Genomic DNA, 10,666 nt, shown 5'->3' with positions numbered 1-10,666 from the left:
TGTTTCCCTGACCAATCCAATAAAAATAAAAATTGAACAGTCAACATCGCTGCAATACAGGGATCTATCCAAAGATGAGTATAGTTGTCCCTCGGAGCACTGGGTGTCCCAGTTCCTTTTCCAGGCAGTGGACTCCAAGGACAGTGATTCAGCTCATGGAAGCTGAGACTTCCCAGCTGAATGACCCTGACCTCCACGTTGCCTAGATCTCCAGTGATATAACAGGACCCCAGACACCACCTGCACATGGAGACACTTTAATGCATGCATCTTCATCTGGCACCAAAGTCCCCCAAGGGAAGGACTCAGTTGCCAGTAGACCAATGCCTAGTGCCATCGTAGGCATGATGGGGTGTCACCACACCTCTAGCTCCTACTGCACAAGGCTGTGGTTCTCCTGCAAGTCCCGATGGCCCTACCCTCAGGTATCCCACAGTGTTCACTGCTACTTGGGCAGCTGAGTCCTGTGCCTGAAATAAAATTATGTATCTGGAATCTACAAATGGGCAGTGCTCAGTTGGCTAGTGCAGGGACCTGCAGGGCTCACCCAGAACATCAGCATGATACTGTCAGCTGCAGTTTATCCATTAATTCAGGCTCTTGATTGTCCTGGGGCACAGCAATTGCCATTGCTAGGTGTGTGACCTCTTTGAGGCTTTCCCAAGCAATACAGCTGACTCAGTGCCCTTCTGCTGGGAGCTCTATTCCTTTGAAGAGTATTTTCCTTTCAAAAGGTTGTGATGAGGGCTACCAACACTGTGGCACTGTCCCGTGGGATATAAGACTGTTGTCCTGGTCATTGTTTCCCATTCTAGACATGCCATGAACATGGTGAGCCTTCCCAGGGCCCAATTGTAATGTGTTTTCCTTCTGCCTCATTTATTCCTTTATTCATCTGTATATCACTGACATAGGCACCTAACAGCCGATGCCACCTTCTTGGCAACTCTCTGTTAAATGATGCATCAGCACACACAGATTAGGCTCTGACTTCTCGGCCAGGCTGGCTACTTCACATTTCTGCCACCGTTTTCCACCAGCCCCTCATTTGGAGAGAGTATTTTATGCCTCAAAGATCTGCATTTCCCTGCAAACCCCAAAAACTCATGCCCACGAACCCACAACACACTCTCAGACTTTTCCATGCCATCTAAGCTGTTTGTAATGAAAATGTGAGTCACATATACAGGGCTGTTAACAGTACTGTCTTTTGCCAAACTACTTCAGAGAAACAGGAGGAAAAGTGGAGGCTCAGTGCATAGCTTATTTTAGTTTCTTTGTTCCAGGAAGCTACATCTTCACACCTCCCTTTCTTTTACTATCAACAGTATTTTTGCCATATACAGAAATGTCTTAACAACTTTCTCAGTGTAGTTGCTCATTTGAGGTCAGTATAAAATCTCTAAGATTATTTGCTTAGATTATTAAGTTCCCAAACAGGTTCTCAGTTGAAGCTCTGTCTTTCTGCTGTAAACTGAACTTGTAGTAGTCTGAATTCGCTTTACTGTCAGTGTATTATTCTGTCCCCTTAAAAGCCACCTCAGACTAGATAATTCTCTTTATTTGGTAATGCCTATTGCCTTATCCAGAGTTTTCAGTGGTCCTTCTTCATTTTATATCAGCTCCAAAGCAGGGTCTGGTCCCTTATCAAGGACACAGTCTCCAAAAATTGGAAAGAGGCTAAATCATTCACAAACTAGCCTATTCTTTCAGTGACTTTTTGTGCTCTCTGTTTAATCCATATTGTTTACACATCTTGCTTTTCCTCAGGGTGCAGCACTTGCTAAACTTCTGTCCTATTTAAAGTCACCCATTTCTGCTCAGGGCACAAAGTTGAAAATCAGAGCTGAAAACTCTCTATCATCAGAAGTACTCTCCCAAATGGCACAGTTTTGGTGGGCACTTTCCACCTGCCAGTTCTCATTGCTGCTGAAGCCTCCCTCGGTTCCCTGTGTTTCTGGATATTGGGGCAAGGTCTCTTACTCCTTGATCTGCACCATCCCTCTGCTCAGGGTATCTTCTTGGGTTGCCTTTTAGTGATCACCAACAGGGATTGCAATAGTCCTGTTCCTATCCCAGCCTGCCCTTTCTCTGATGAGAACAGCCACACACAACACAGCAGGGAAGCCTCCAAGGACAATGTGAGTAACTCCATGCATCATTAAATACATGCAGAGACTGCTAAGGTAAAGTATATACAAGTCAGCTTTTGCAGGGCAGTCTTTTATGCAGAGTATTTAGATTTAGATGCCAAATTCCCAATAATTTCAAATGAAATCAAGTATTTAACAGCCTTTGATGATCTGGATCATACCCCAGAGGCTGAAATAGTAATAGGGAGGGATGGGCATTGCATATACTACTACCACCACCAAGTCTGCGGTAGACAGACTACAGCGTTCCCTAAAGAGCTTAATACCAATAAAGAGCTCTGCAAAAAGCACCAACCTTTCAGGGGAATTACAGCAGTCATTCCTTTTTGATGTGTTGTGGTTCTCTCGTGCATCCAAAATCCTATAAAGCGAATTAGAAACATTCCCTTCTACCAGCTGCCCAGAAGCTAGCAAGAAAAGAGCATGAAAAATCTCACATGTATTTCTTGGGGTCTCAGCCATTCCTATGACAAGAGATCTCTGCTAACCATCAGCTCACCTGCCTGAGTCACAACACACAGATGTCTGTAGTCTTTTGGCATGCCAGAGGATGGGCATCCAGGAATAAAGTTTAGCCTCTTTCTCTCCCTCCTGCGTGTCTCACCTGAGTTGCATCCAGCACAGCCCACATTTCAAAGTACTTTTCCTGTCACAGTCTAGAAACATGTAGCAAGGCAGAGGTGCAGAACAGCCAGCCCTCAGACATACAGCAAACACATCTGGGCCCAGCAAAGCTGCAAATCTCCAATTCTGCACCAGAAAATGAGGCCCTGACTCCACACATGGAGTTATCTGCCAGACGAGTTTCCTCCTGGGCTCTGAGAAAGCTCTGCCCTCCCTCCACAACCGTCTTGATAACTGCAAAGACGAAACAGCACAGCTACGTGCAAAGGCAATTTCTTCCTTCCTTGTCCCTCTGGATTTTGCTGTCCCTCAGATGTGTGCACAAGAGTCTCATTAGTCAGCCTAATCAGCATTGATAAGTACTCTTAGCAGGTGTAGGCTCGACTTGCAGAAAGGCTGAGGAAAGTGGAATTGCCCATATTAGGGCTATCAGCACAGGTGACCTGCATTAGCATTGAAGAAACACTGGCCTGCCACCCTGCCTATTCTGTATGAGTCAGCTGCCTCCTGCCAGGTGTAAGGGCAGGAGTGGTTCTGGGCAAGGATTTGGGAGAAGGCTGCAGGTCTGATCTCCACAGTTGCTCTGGGGCAGGGGAAGATAAGAAAGACATTGCAGAGGAATCAGAGCCCCAGACAAAGTAGTAACGGAGGAAGGAAAGGAGAGGGAAACAATGGGTTAAACAACAAGTGGGGATCCATGGAGGGGAGGGCTGGTGAGACCAAGGATAAGGAAGCTAATACAGGGGAAAGCAGCCAGGGAACACAGGGACCTGATATCCAGCAAAGGATGACACAGGAAAACAAGTGAGGGCTTGGCTTGCCTTTCCCCTTCTGGGCATCATTAGTCCCAAAACAGGAGCTCTGGGGAGGATTCCAGTGCTTGGATCAGAGCTGGAAGACTCCCATTTTAGGAAGAAAAAGACTAAAAGCAGAGCACTTTATCCCCTTCTTATGGTGAGGCCCAGGAAAGGGACAAGAGTGATTTCCCCACAGTTGTCTCAGCTTTTGTGGTATTGGGGTAGAAGACAAGAAAGTCTCCTGCATGCTGGGAAAGAGGAAGAGGGCCTTTGGCCAACCACCCTTGGGAAGAGGGTGCAGGGGGTACAGGAGAGGATCTGGTGCAGTGTGTGTGCTCATGGGCTAGTAGCAGTATCCATAGTGTATGTTGGCTACGTGATGAGCAGGATTGTCATGGGAAGTGCTGGGCGATGCTTATGCTAGATGGTGCCACCTGAAATGTCGCATCACAGCACACGTCCCATGCTCTGCAGGGCATCGCAAGCAGATGCAGACTGGGAGATTGCAGCATGTCCCCAAGCACAAGAAATGATTGATTATTTCACTGCAGTATTTCAGTGCTTTGTGGTGGGTACTGTTCAGCTATTAAGACCTAATAGGGATGCAGGGGGGAATACCCACTGCAATACTCACCTACTTCCCATCTCTCTGATCCCTTCTTTCCCACATACAATTCCTTTTCTTCATGTCCCCAGTCTGCTCTATTCCTGTTCTTTTGCTGCAAGAACCTGTCCATGTATGTTCCCAGGTCTCCAGCCCTTACCTGAAGAGAAGTCCCAAGTCCCACCATCCTGGGGTTTTTGCCATCAGGGTGTGTAGCCACAAGTCAGCTGCTCTCTGAGACATGCAGGCTGATGTTTTCCTCTCCTGACTGCTGGCTGTCCATATAATCATCTACACAACAGTGTAGATACCAAGCTGAGAAGAGGACACTGGACCAGCAGAGTGCTTTACCCTGGGCAAAGAACTAGTTTTGCTTAGACCTGGCTCCATCCCTCCTGTATACCCAGAAGATGCTGCAAAAAACACCAAAACTTCCCTGGCAGGGATGTGAGATTCTCTAAGTGTTTTTATAAACTGCCAGTGCTGGCAGTATATCAAGGTCTTAGTTCATGAAACTATCCTTCAGGATGCTTGACTGTAGCGTCAGAGATCAGATTAATTTAGGTATGGGTTTGAGTTCTAACACAAGCAATTTTGCTTTTCCCTCATGGCTGTATGTGGAGCTGAAAGCCCAACTCAGAACTGACGTTCTCCTTTCCAGCTGCCCATGCAACAAGAACGAGCCTGGCAGATGAAATAAAGCTGAGTTTACATGTAGGAGAAAGTCCTTGTTCACTCATGGCAATCTCAGTGAAAGCTCACAGGGAGGAGCTTCTGCCATCCCAATGAGAAGGTAAGTAGCCCTCTCCCAGCTCCATTCCCCTTCTCGTATTTGCCTTAATAAACCCAAGCCTTCATACTGAGAAGGGAAGACTGCTGTCCATCACCCATCAACACCAGGCCACAGAAAAGCAAAGGTAAATATTTATCATAGATGTTCAGTTTAAGCTCCATTAATAGCAGGAAATTAAACAACTGGCAGCCCTTGCTGGTCTACTTTCTTCATTGACTTGACAATCTAAGGCCATCTTGGCAACAGCCACCAAAACAATGAAACATGCTTAGGACCACAAGGAGAGATGAAACAAAGGGATAACGTGAACGAGCATGCCCCCATCACTCTTGATGTTATGTTCTTCTGACACAGTTTGAGCTGGACAAAGAAATCTCTTTACCTGCCTCCTTCCAGCCCTATCACCCACTCAGTCCAGTTCTCTCAGGTAACGCATCTGACTTGCAGCTGCTGTAAAAGGGCTGAATGGGACATGAAGAGTTGATTTTCCTCAAGCGCTCTGCTCCTGACTACAAGATGTGATTGAGGAGGTGTGGTACAGTGTGTAGGCTTCTTGTAAGGCAGGAAAGGGGTCACTTCAGGAGAGCTTTCTGAAGACCTGACTTGAAGCTGCTTATTGAAAGATAAATGTGGGTAGAGGTCAGAATGGGTTGCAGTGCCATGCATCAGTAGGCAAATGTTTGCTTCTCATATGGGTCATGGAGGGAAGTATATTCGAGCACCAACTGACTCTCAGACCGCCATGTAGAGATGAATAATGCTCCATGAATGTGTAGATCTGCCAGAATAGGTTTTTTATTTTGTCAAAATATCAATCAAGAGCTCTGATCCAAACAGATCTCCTTCTCCAGTCACGTCACCTTTGCTCTTCTCAGTAGGAACAGCCAAAAAGCAAGCACTAGTCTGAGCTCCAGCCCCAGAAGAGGTATTCCGGGGAATGCCCTGAAGGCCTTGCCTCTTTCTCTTGCAGAATACCCCTTGGCTTCTCTTTTGTCCCTCAGTGGACCCTAACAGGACTTTCCTGACATGACTTTAAAGCAACCAAACAAAATTCCCTCTATGTGGTTCAAGCACCCAGGAGCAAAATAACAGCCAAGGTTTTACTCAGAGCAACTTTACTTCCATCATCTCCTCCAAAAGAGGCCTCTAAAACAGGCCTAGAAGTGCTCGTTTGTCTCTACAGATGGAGAAAAGTGAAGATTGCTGCAGGTCAGTTAAACAGATTCCCCCAAGAGACTTGCCCAGGGGAAGTCCATATTGGGGTAGGGCACAGCATGAAAACCTTGGGCCAGAGCCCAGCCATCGGCTCATCCGTCCTTTGATCTCACAGGCAGCACCTCTCCAGCCAGAGAAGGACCCCCATAAATTCATTCGTGAAGCTCATTAGACAGGAACCTAGACCAAAGCCCAGTATCCAACCCCTTGACATTTTGGATAGCTCAGAGACTGCCCAAAACCTGGCTTCCCAGGGCAGGCCTCCTCTTGATTGATATTATTTAGAGTTGGAAATGCCGTCCTGCCAGCATCGCTTGGAAAACACGGCGGTGCTCAAGACGCCGGTTCAGACGGACTTCTCTGCACAGCTGCCCATTTGGAGTGCAAGTGGTGGGAATCTGTTGATAGGTTCTTGACAGAAGTTATGGCTTGTTTATGTGGTAGCTTTACTTTGTGCCTCCTACCCAACCCGGAAACCCTTCCTCTTCTAACCTCTTGGCCTGCTATTATATACAGACTAGTCTACATGATAATTTTGGTAACCATGCTTCATCTTATGACAAACACTGCATAAAGCAAACAGATTTGTATTGTCATAATTAGAGCAAACTATTGGATGGTTTATCTGTACAATCCTAACAGTTCTGCCACTGCTAATGCTTTACCTGGCCTGCAGAGGTTTAGCAAGCCGCTGTAGGGTATATTAACCCATGCAATATCAAACCAGGCACAATGACCCTGCTGCCTCCCAAGGCTGGAAGGAATTGGGAGTTGGCAGGACTTCTTTCTAAGGTTACTGCATGCCTAACAGAGATGAGAAAGCCTCACCCCATCATTCCAGCATCAACCCATTTAAACTGGAGCCCTTTTTTCATAAAAGCCTGGAGTTTTCCTCTAATGTCTCTTTGAGGTTTAGAGAAGATAAAGCACTTTCTTTGTCTTTGCAGTATTGCATTCCAAGCCACAGATATTTGTTCTGTCTTTGTCTAACACATTACTACACGCTCCAATGCCAGATTTTTTTTCTCCCAGCAAAGGTATTTGTAAACAACTCTCCATTCTTGCACTTTGCAAAAATTAAATTGCTCTGTCTCTTCCTATGAGGCACATTTCCAGGGTCAGACTTTCTGGTGATTATTTGCTGAGCTTCTTCATATGCTTCAGCTGCCTTTTTCAGGTAGGGGCATTAGAGAAAGATGGGGATGGGGGACAGAGGGGTCTTAGTCCATTAATTGATTTAATGTAGGTTAAACCCCTTCTTTACACTAGGGCAGATGGGGTGTAATACAAATGGACTGAAGGACACAGCTGATGCTCAAGGGCCATGGGAGCATGCTGCTTCTCTACCCACCACCCAGAGCTTCAGGTCTGCCAGCAGCAATGTGTATCCTTAATATTTTTGGCATCCTTTCAGCCCCTACACTATCTGGCCAGACCTGCTTTGCAAAGCCCAGGTACTCTGCGTTTGGCAGCCATGTGTGTAGCTCTTCCAAGCCCACGAGGACTGGAGGAGGGAGTGGTGTTCTCTGCACATTGTGTCTACAGCTGCCATGTTTAATACCAGCAGCAGCAGCAGCTGCCAGTACAGGGGATGTGGATGTGCTATTTGCAACTTAACATTCACGATCAATAGAGCAGCTGTTTGTCCTGCAAGCTCCTGGGGGGAAAGAAAAATCAATTGCTTCTGCCAAGAGTATCATGGACGGTCATTTGTCAGCAATGATGAACAACAGAGCAGGAGAGTCTGAAGGGAAAGCCACACAGAACAGGGTAGGACACCTGCATAGAGTCATAGGCATGCAGAGCCACACAGATCAAGTATGGGTGGCAATGCAGACTGTGCGTTTGCAGTTATAACTGTGTGATGGAAAAACAAGGCAAGGAGCCTGGCAGAGACAGCTGCAGGCAGGGAAGTCCCCTCATCTGCGGCAGGCAGCAGGAGCCTGTGGGCTGTTTAATACACCAGCAAATTCCTGCTATGTGATGCAAATCTGAGATCAAATCCCAATCCAGCACACATTAGCAGCCAGGGAGGATTTCAGTGGAGGATTTGGGGTCTGTTCTGGGCTATTCCTGGAAGTCCTTCTCACTTGCAGCTCCAGCGGTGTGGTGTAGTTCATGACTTTGCAAGAAAAAGCACACTTGATCCCCTGCCCTGGGGTCTGCACAAACTAAGCACCCAGCTGAATACCCAAGGACACAAACACCCTAAGAAGCGGTGAAAATAAATGCACCATAAATCCAAAAGGGACAAGTCTGTGCAATGATGTGTTCATGCGTGTGTGCGTGTGACGAGAGAAATGCATGCTTCGTTGTGGCTGGGGAGAGGACTTGCAGACCTCTACCACAAGGGTACAAACCGTGAATAGGCAGGGAGATGAGAGAGAGGCCACAGGTACAGCAGGGAGGTGTGGGGTGAAAGCAAGAGGGAAACTGAGGCACAATATCTGCATGCAGTCTCAAGAGGAAGATGTCAGAAGCTTATCTACACCACATCCAAGGGTCACCTTAAGGAGTCTGTGGATTTTCCCCTTCCCATAAGCTGTGTTTGTGGTGGGAGAGCAGCCGGCAGCATGGGCACCACCAGACAACAGGAGCAGATCAAAAAACACGAGACAGCTTTTGTAAGGGTTAGCTTTTTAATACCAGCTCAAAGGGGAAGGAGATCCCTTCATTCTCTCACCAGTCCCCTCAAGGACAAAATTTCTTTCCCACACATGGCAAGGTGCAATTTTTTTTTTTTTCCCCCACCATCAGCAAAAATCTTTCACAGATTAAATATGTTTTAATGGCTCTCCAGGGGGGCCTCTTTGCCCAGCTAGCCGTGCATAAAATCACAGGAAACAGCCTGCCTGAGGTCTTTCCAGGAACTGGAGAAAAGATAAAGCTGCTGGGATGCAGGCATAAATATCCTGCTGGCTCTTTTTAGACTTGGGCCTCACCCTAGGAAGTGGGTCATCCCTTTTGCCTGCAGCAGGAACAGAGGATGCTCAGCACCAGGCAGGACTGGTGTTACACCTGTTCTGGGTGTTACACCAGAACAGGCCTCCCATTTTCCCCGGGCCCCTCCATCTTTCCAGGCTTTCACAGCCCTTCCCAGCTGGAACATATGTGACATTAATTATAATAAACATATACAGTTAATTTTTCCTGAGCCATTCATCAACCGTGATCCCTCTCTCCAAAGACCGACTCTGAGAGAAGAAGTGCAGGAGCAAGGAATTGCTGAAACAGTTGCTGTTTTCCGGCTCATCCCTGCAAGCCAAAGTGAGACCGTCACTTGCGCCATCAGGACATATCCCCTCTGTGCCCTAAGAGTAGCCCTGTTGGGCTATGCCTGGTCCCAGAGCAGTCAGCACTGAATGTGAAATAGGATTTTGACCCAGGTTTCACATTTTAAAAACCTATATATTTGTGGGGGGAAGGGCACAGGGCCATGGCAGGCACACAATGAGATGAAGGGCCCAAGCTGGGCAGGCAGGTCATGGCTAAGTGCTCAACTTTATTTTTGAACTTTATTCCCAGCCCTCCTAGTCTGTCCAATTCCTCACAGGCTTTGCTCTGCTTTTACTCTTGTGTTACAATCATTCTCCCCTCTCCTCTCATCCACCCTTATTCACACTTGTGCAGCCAGTGTCAGTGAACTAGAATCCAGCACGTCCTGTACAGAGGTGGGATCCTAAAGCTGGGCTACTCCAGCAACCCCAAGGCTGCTCTGCACTGACAAGTTCAATGTCGGCTGTACAGAGCAACAGGCTGGGAATCCCCAGCCTTGGCCTCCTTCCCACAGCAGCATCTGGCGTGCCAGCAGCCGCAGGGGGACCATCACAGGAGTTGTCCCCCAGCGTTCCCCTCCCAGGCTTTCTGGAACAGCTCAGAGCAGCCCCACGCCAATTTTGCTGTTTAAGTAACTTTCCCAAGGCCACCTAGGACTCACTGCTTGGTCCAGGTGGCTGGTCTCCTGGTGTTGCAGGAATTTTTCCACTTTCCCGCATCCCTTCCCGCGGGAACAGGATGCCCGGATGATGAGAGGCTGCATGGTACTCTTTGCTCACATGAGCAGTACTGGTTACATACACTGTTTAGGGAAATTTTATAAACACATACCACAGGTTTAAGTTTGGGGGCTTTTTATTTCAGTTAAACACTTGCGGATAACAAAATGCCAAACTTCTTGAAAACCAGCAGTAAATCAGCAGGTCAAGGAATTATAATTTTTTTCCTTGGAAACTTGTTTTTGGTTTTGTAAACTGGCACAGGGTGGGATGAGGGTGGTTTGCTGAATTTCCCCAAGAGACTTCACTGACCCGCCATTAACTCTGCACTGCACTGATGCAAAGCAGGGAGCATCTGCTTGCACCATCCTTTTCTACAGCTTTTTCGGATACTCTGCAGCAGAATGATTTCAGCAAATAGCAAAGTCCGTGGCAGTGGTTTAAGAGGTCTGACACTGCCTGCCAAGCAGTGACCAAACCAACCA

This window comes from Buteo buteo, chromosome 3 (assembly GCF_964188355.1).
Source record: "Buteo buteo chromosome 3, bButBut1.hap1.1, whole genome shotgun sequence".
Taxonomy (NCBI): domain Eukaryota; kingdom Metazoa; phylum Chordata; class Aves; order Accipitriformes; family Accipitridae; genus Buteo; species Buteo buteo.
This window is presented reverse-complemented; position numbering follows the sequence as displayed.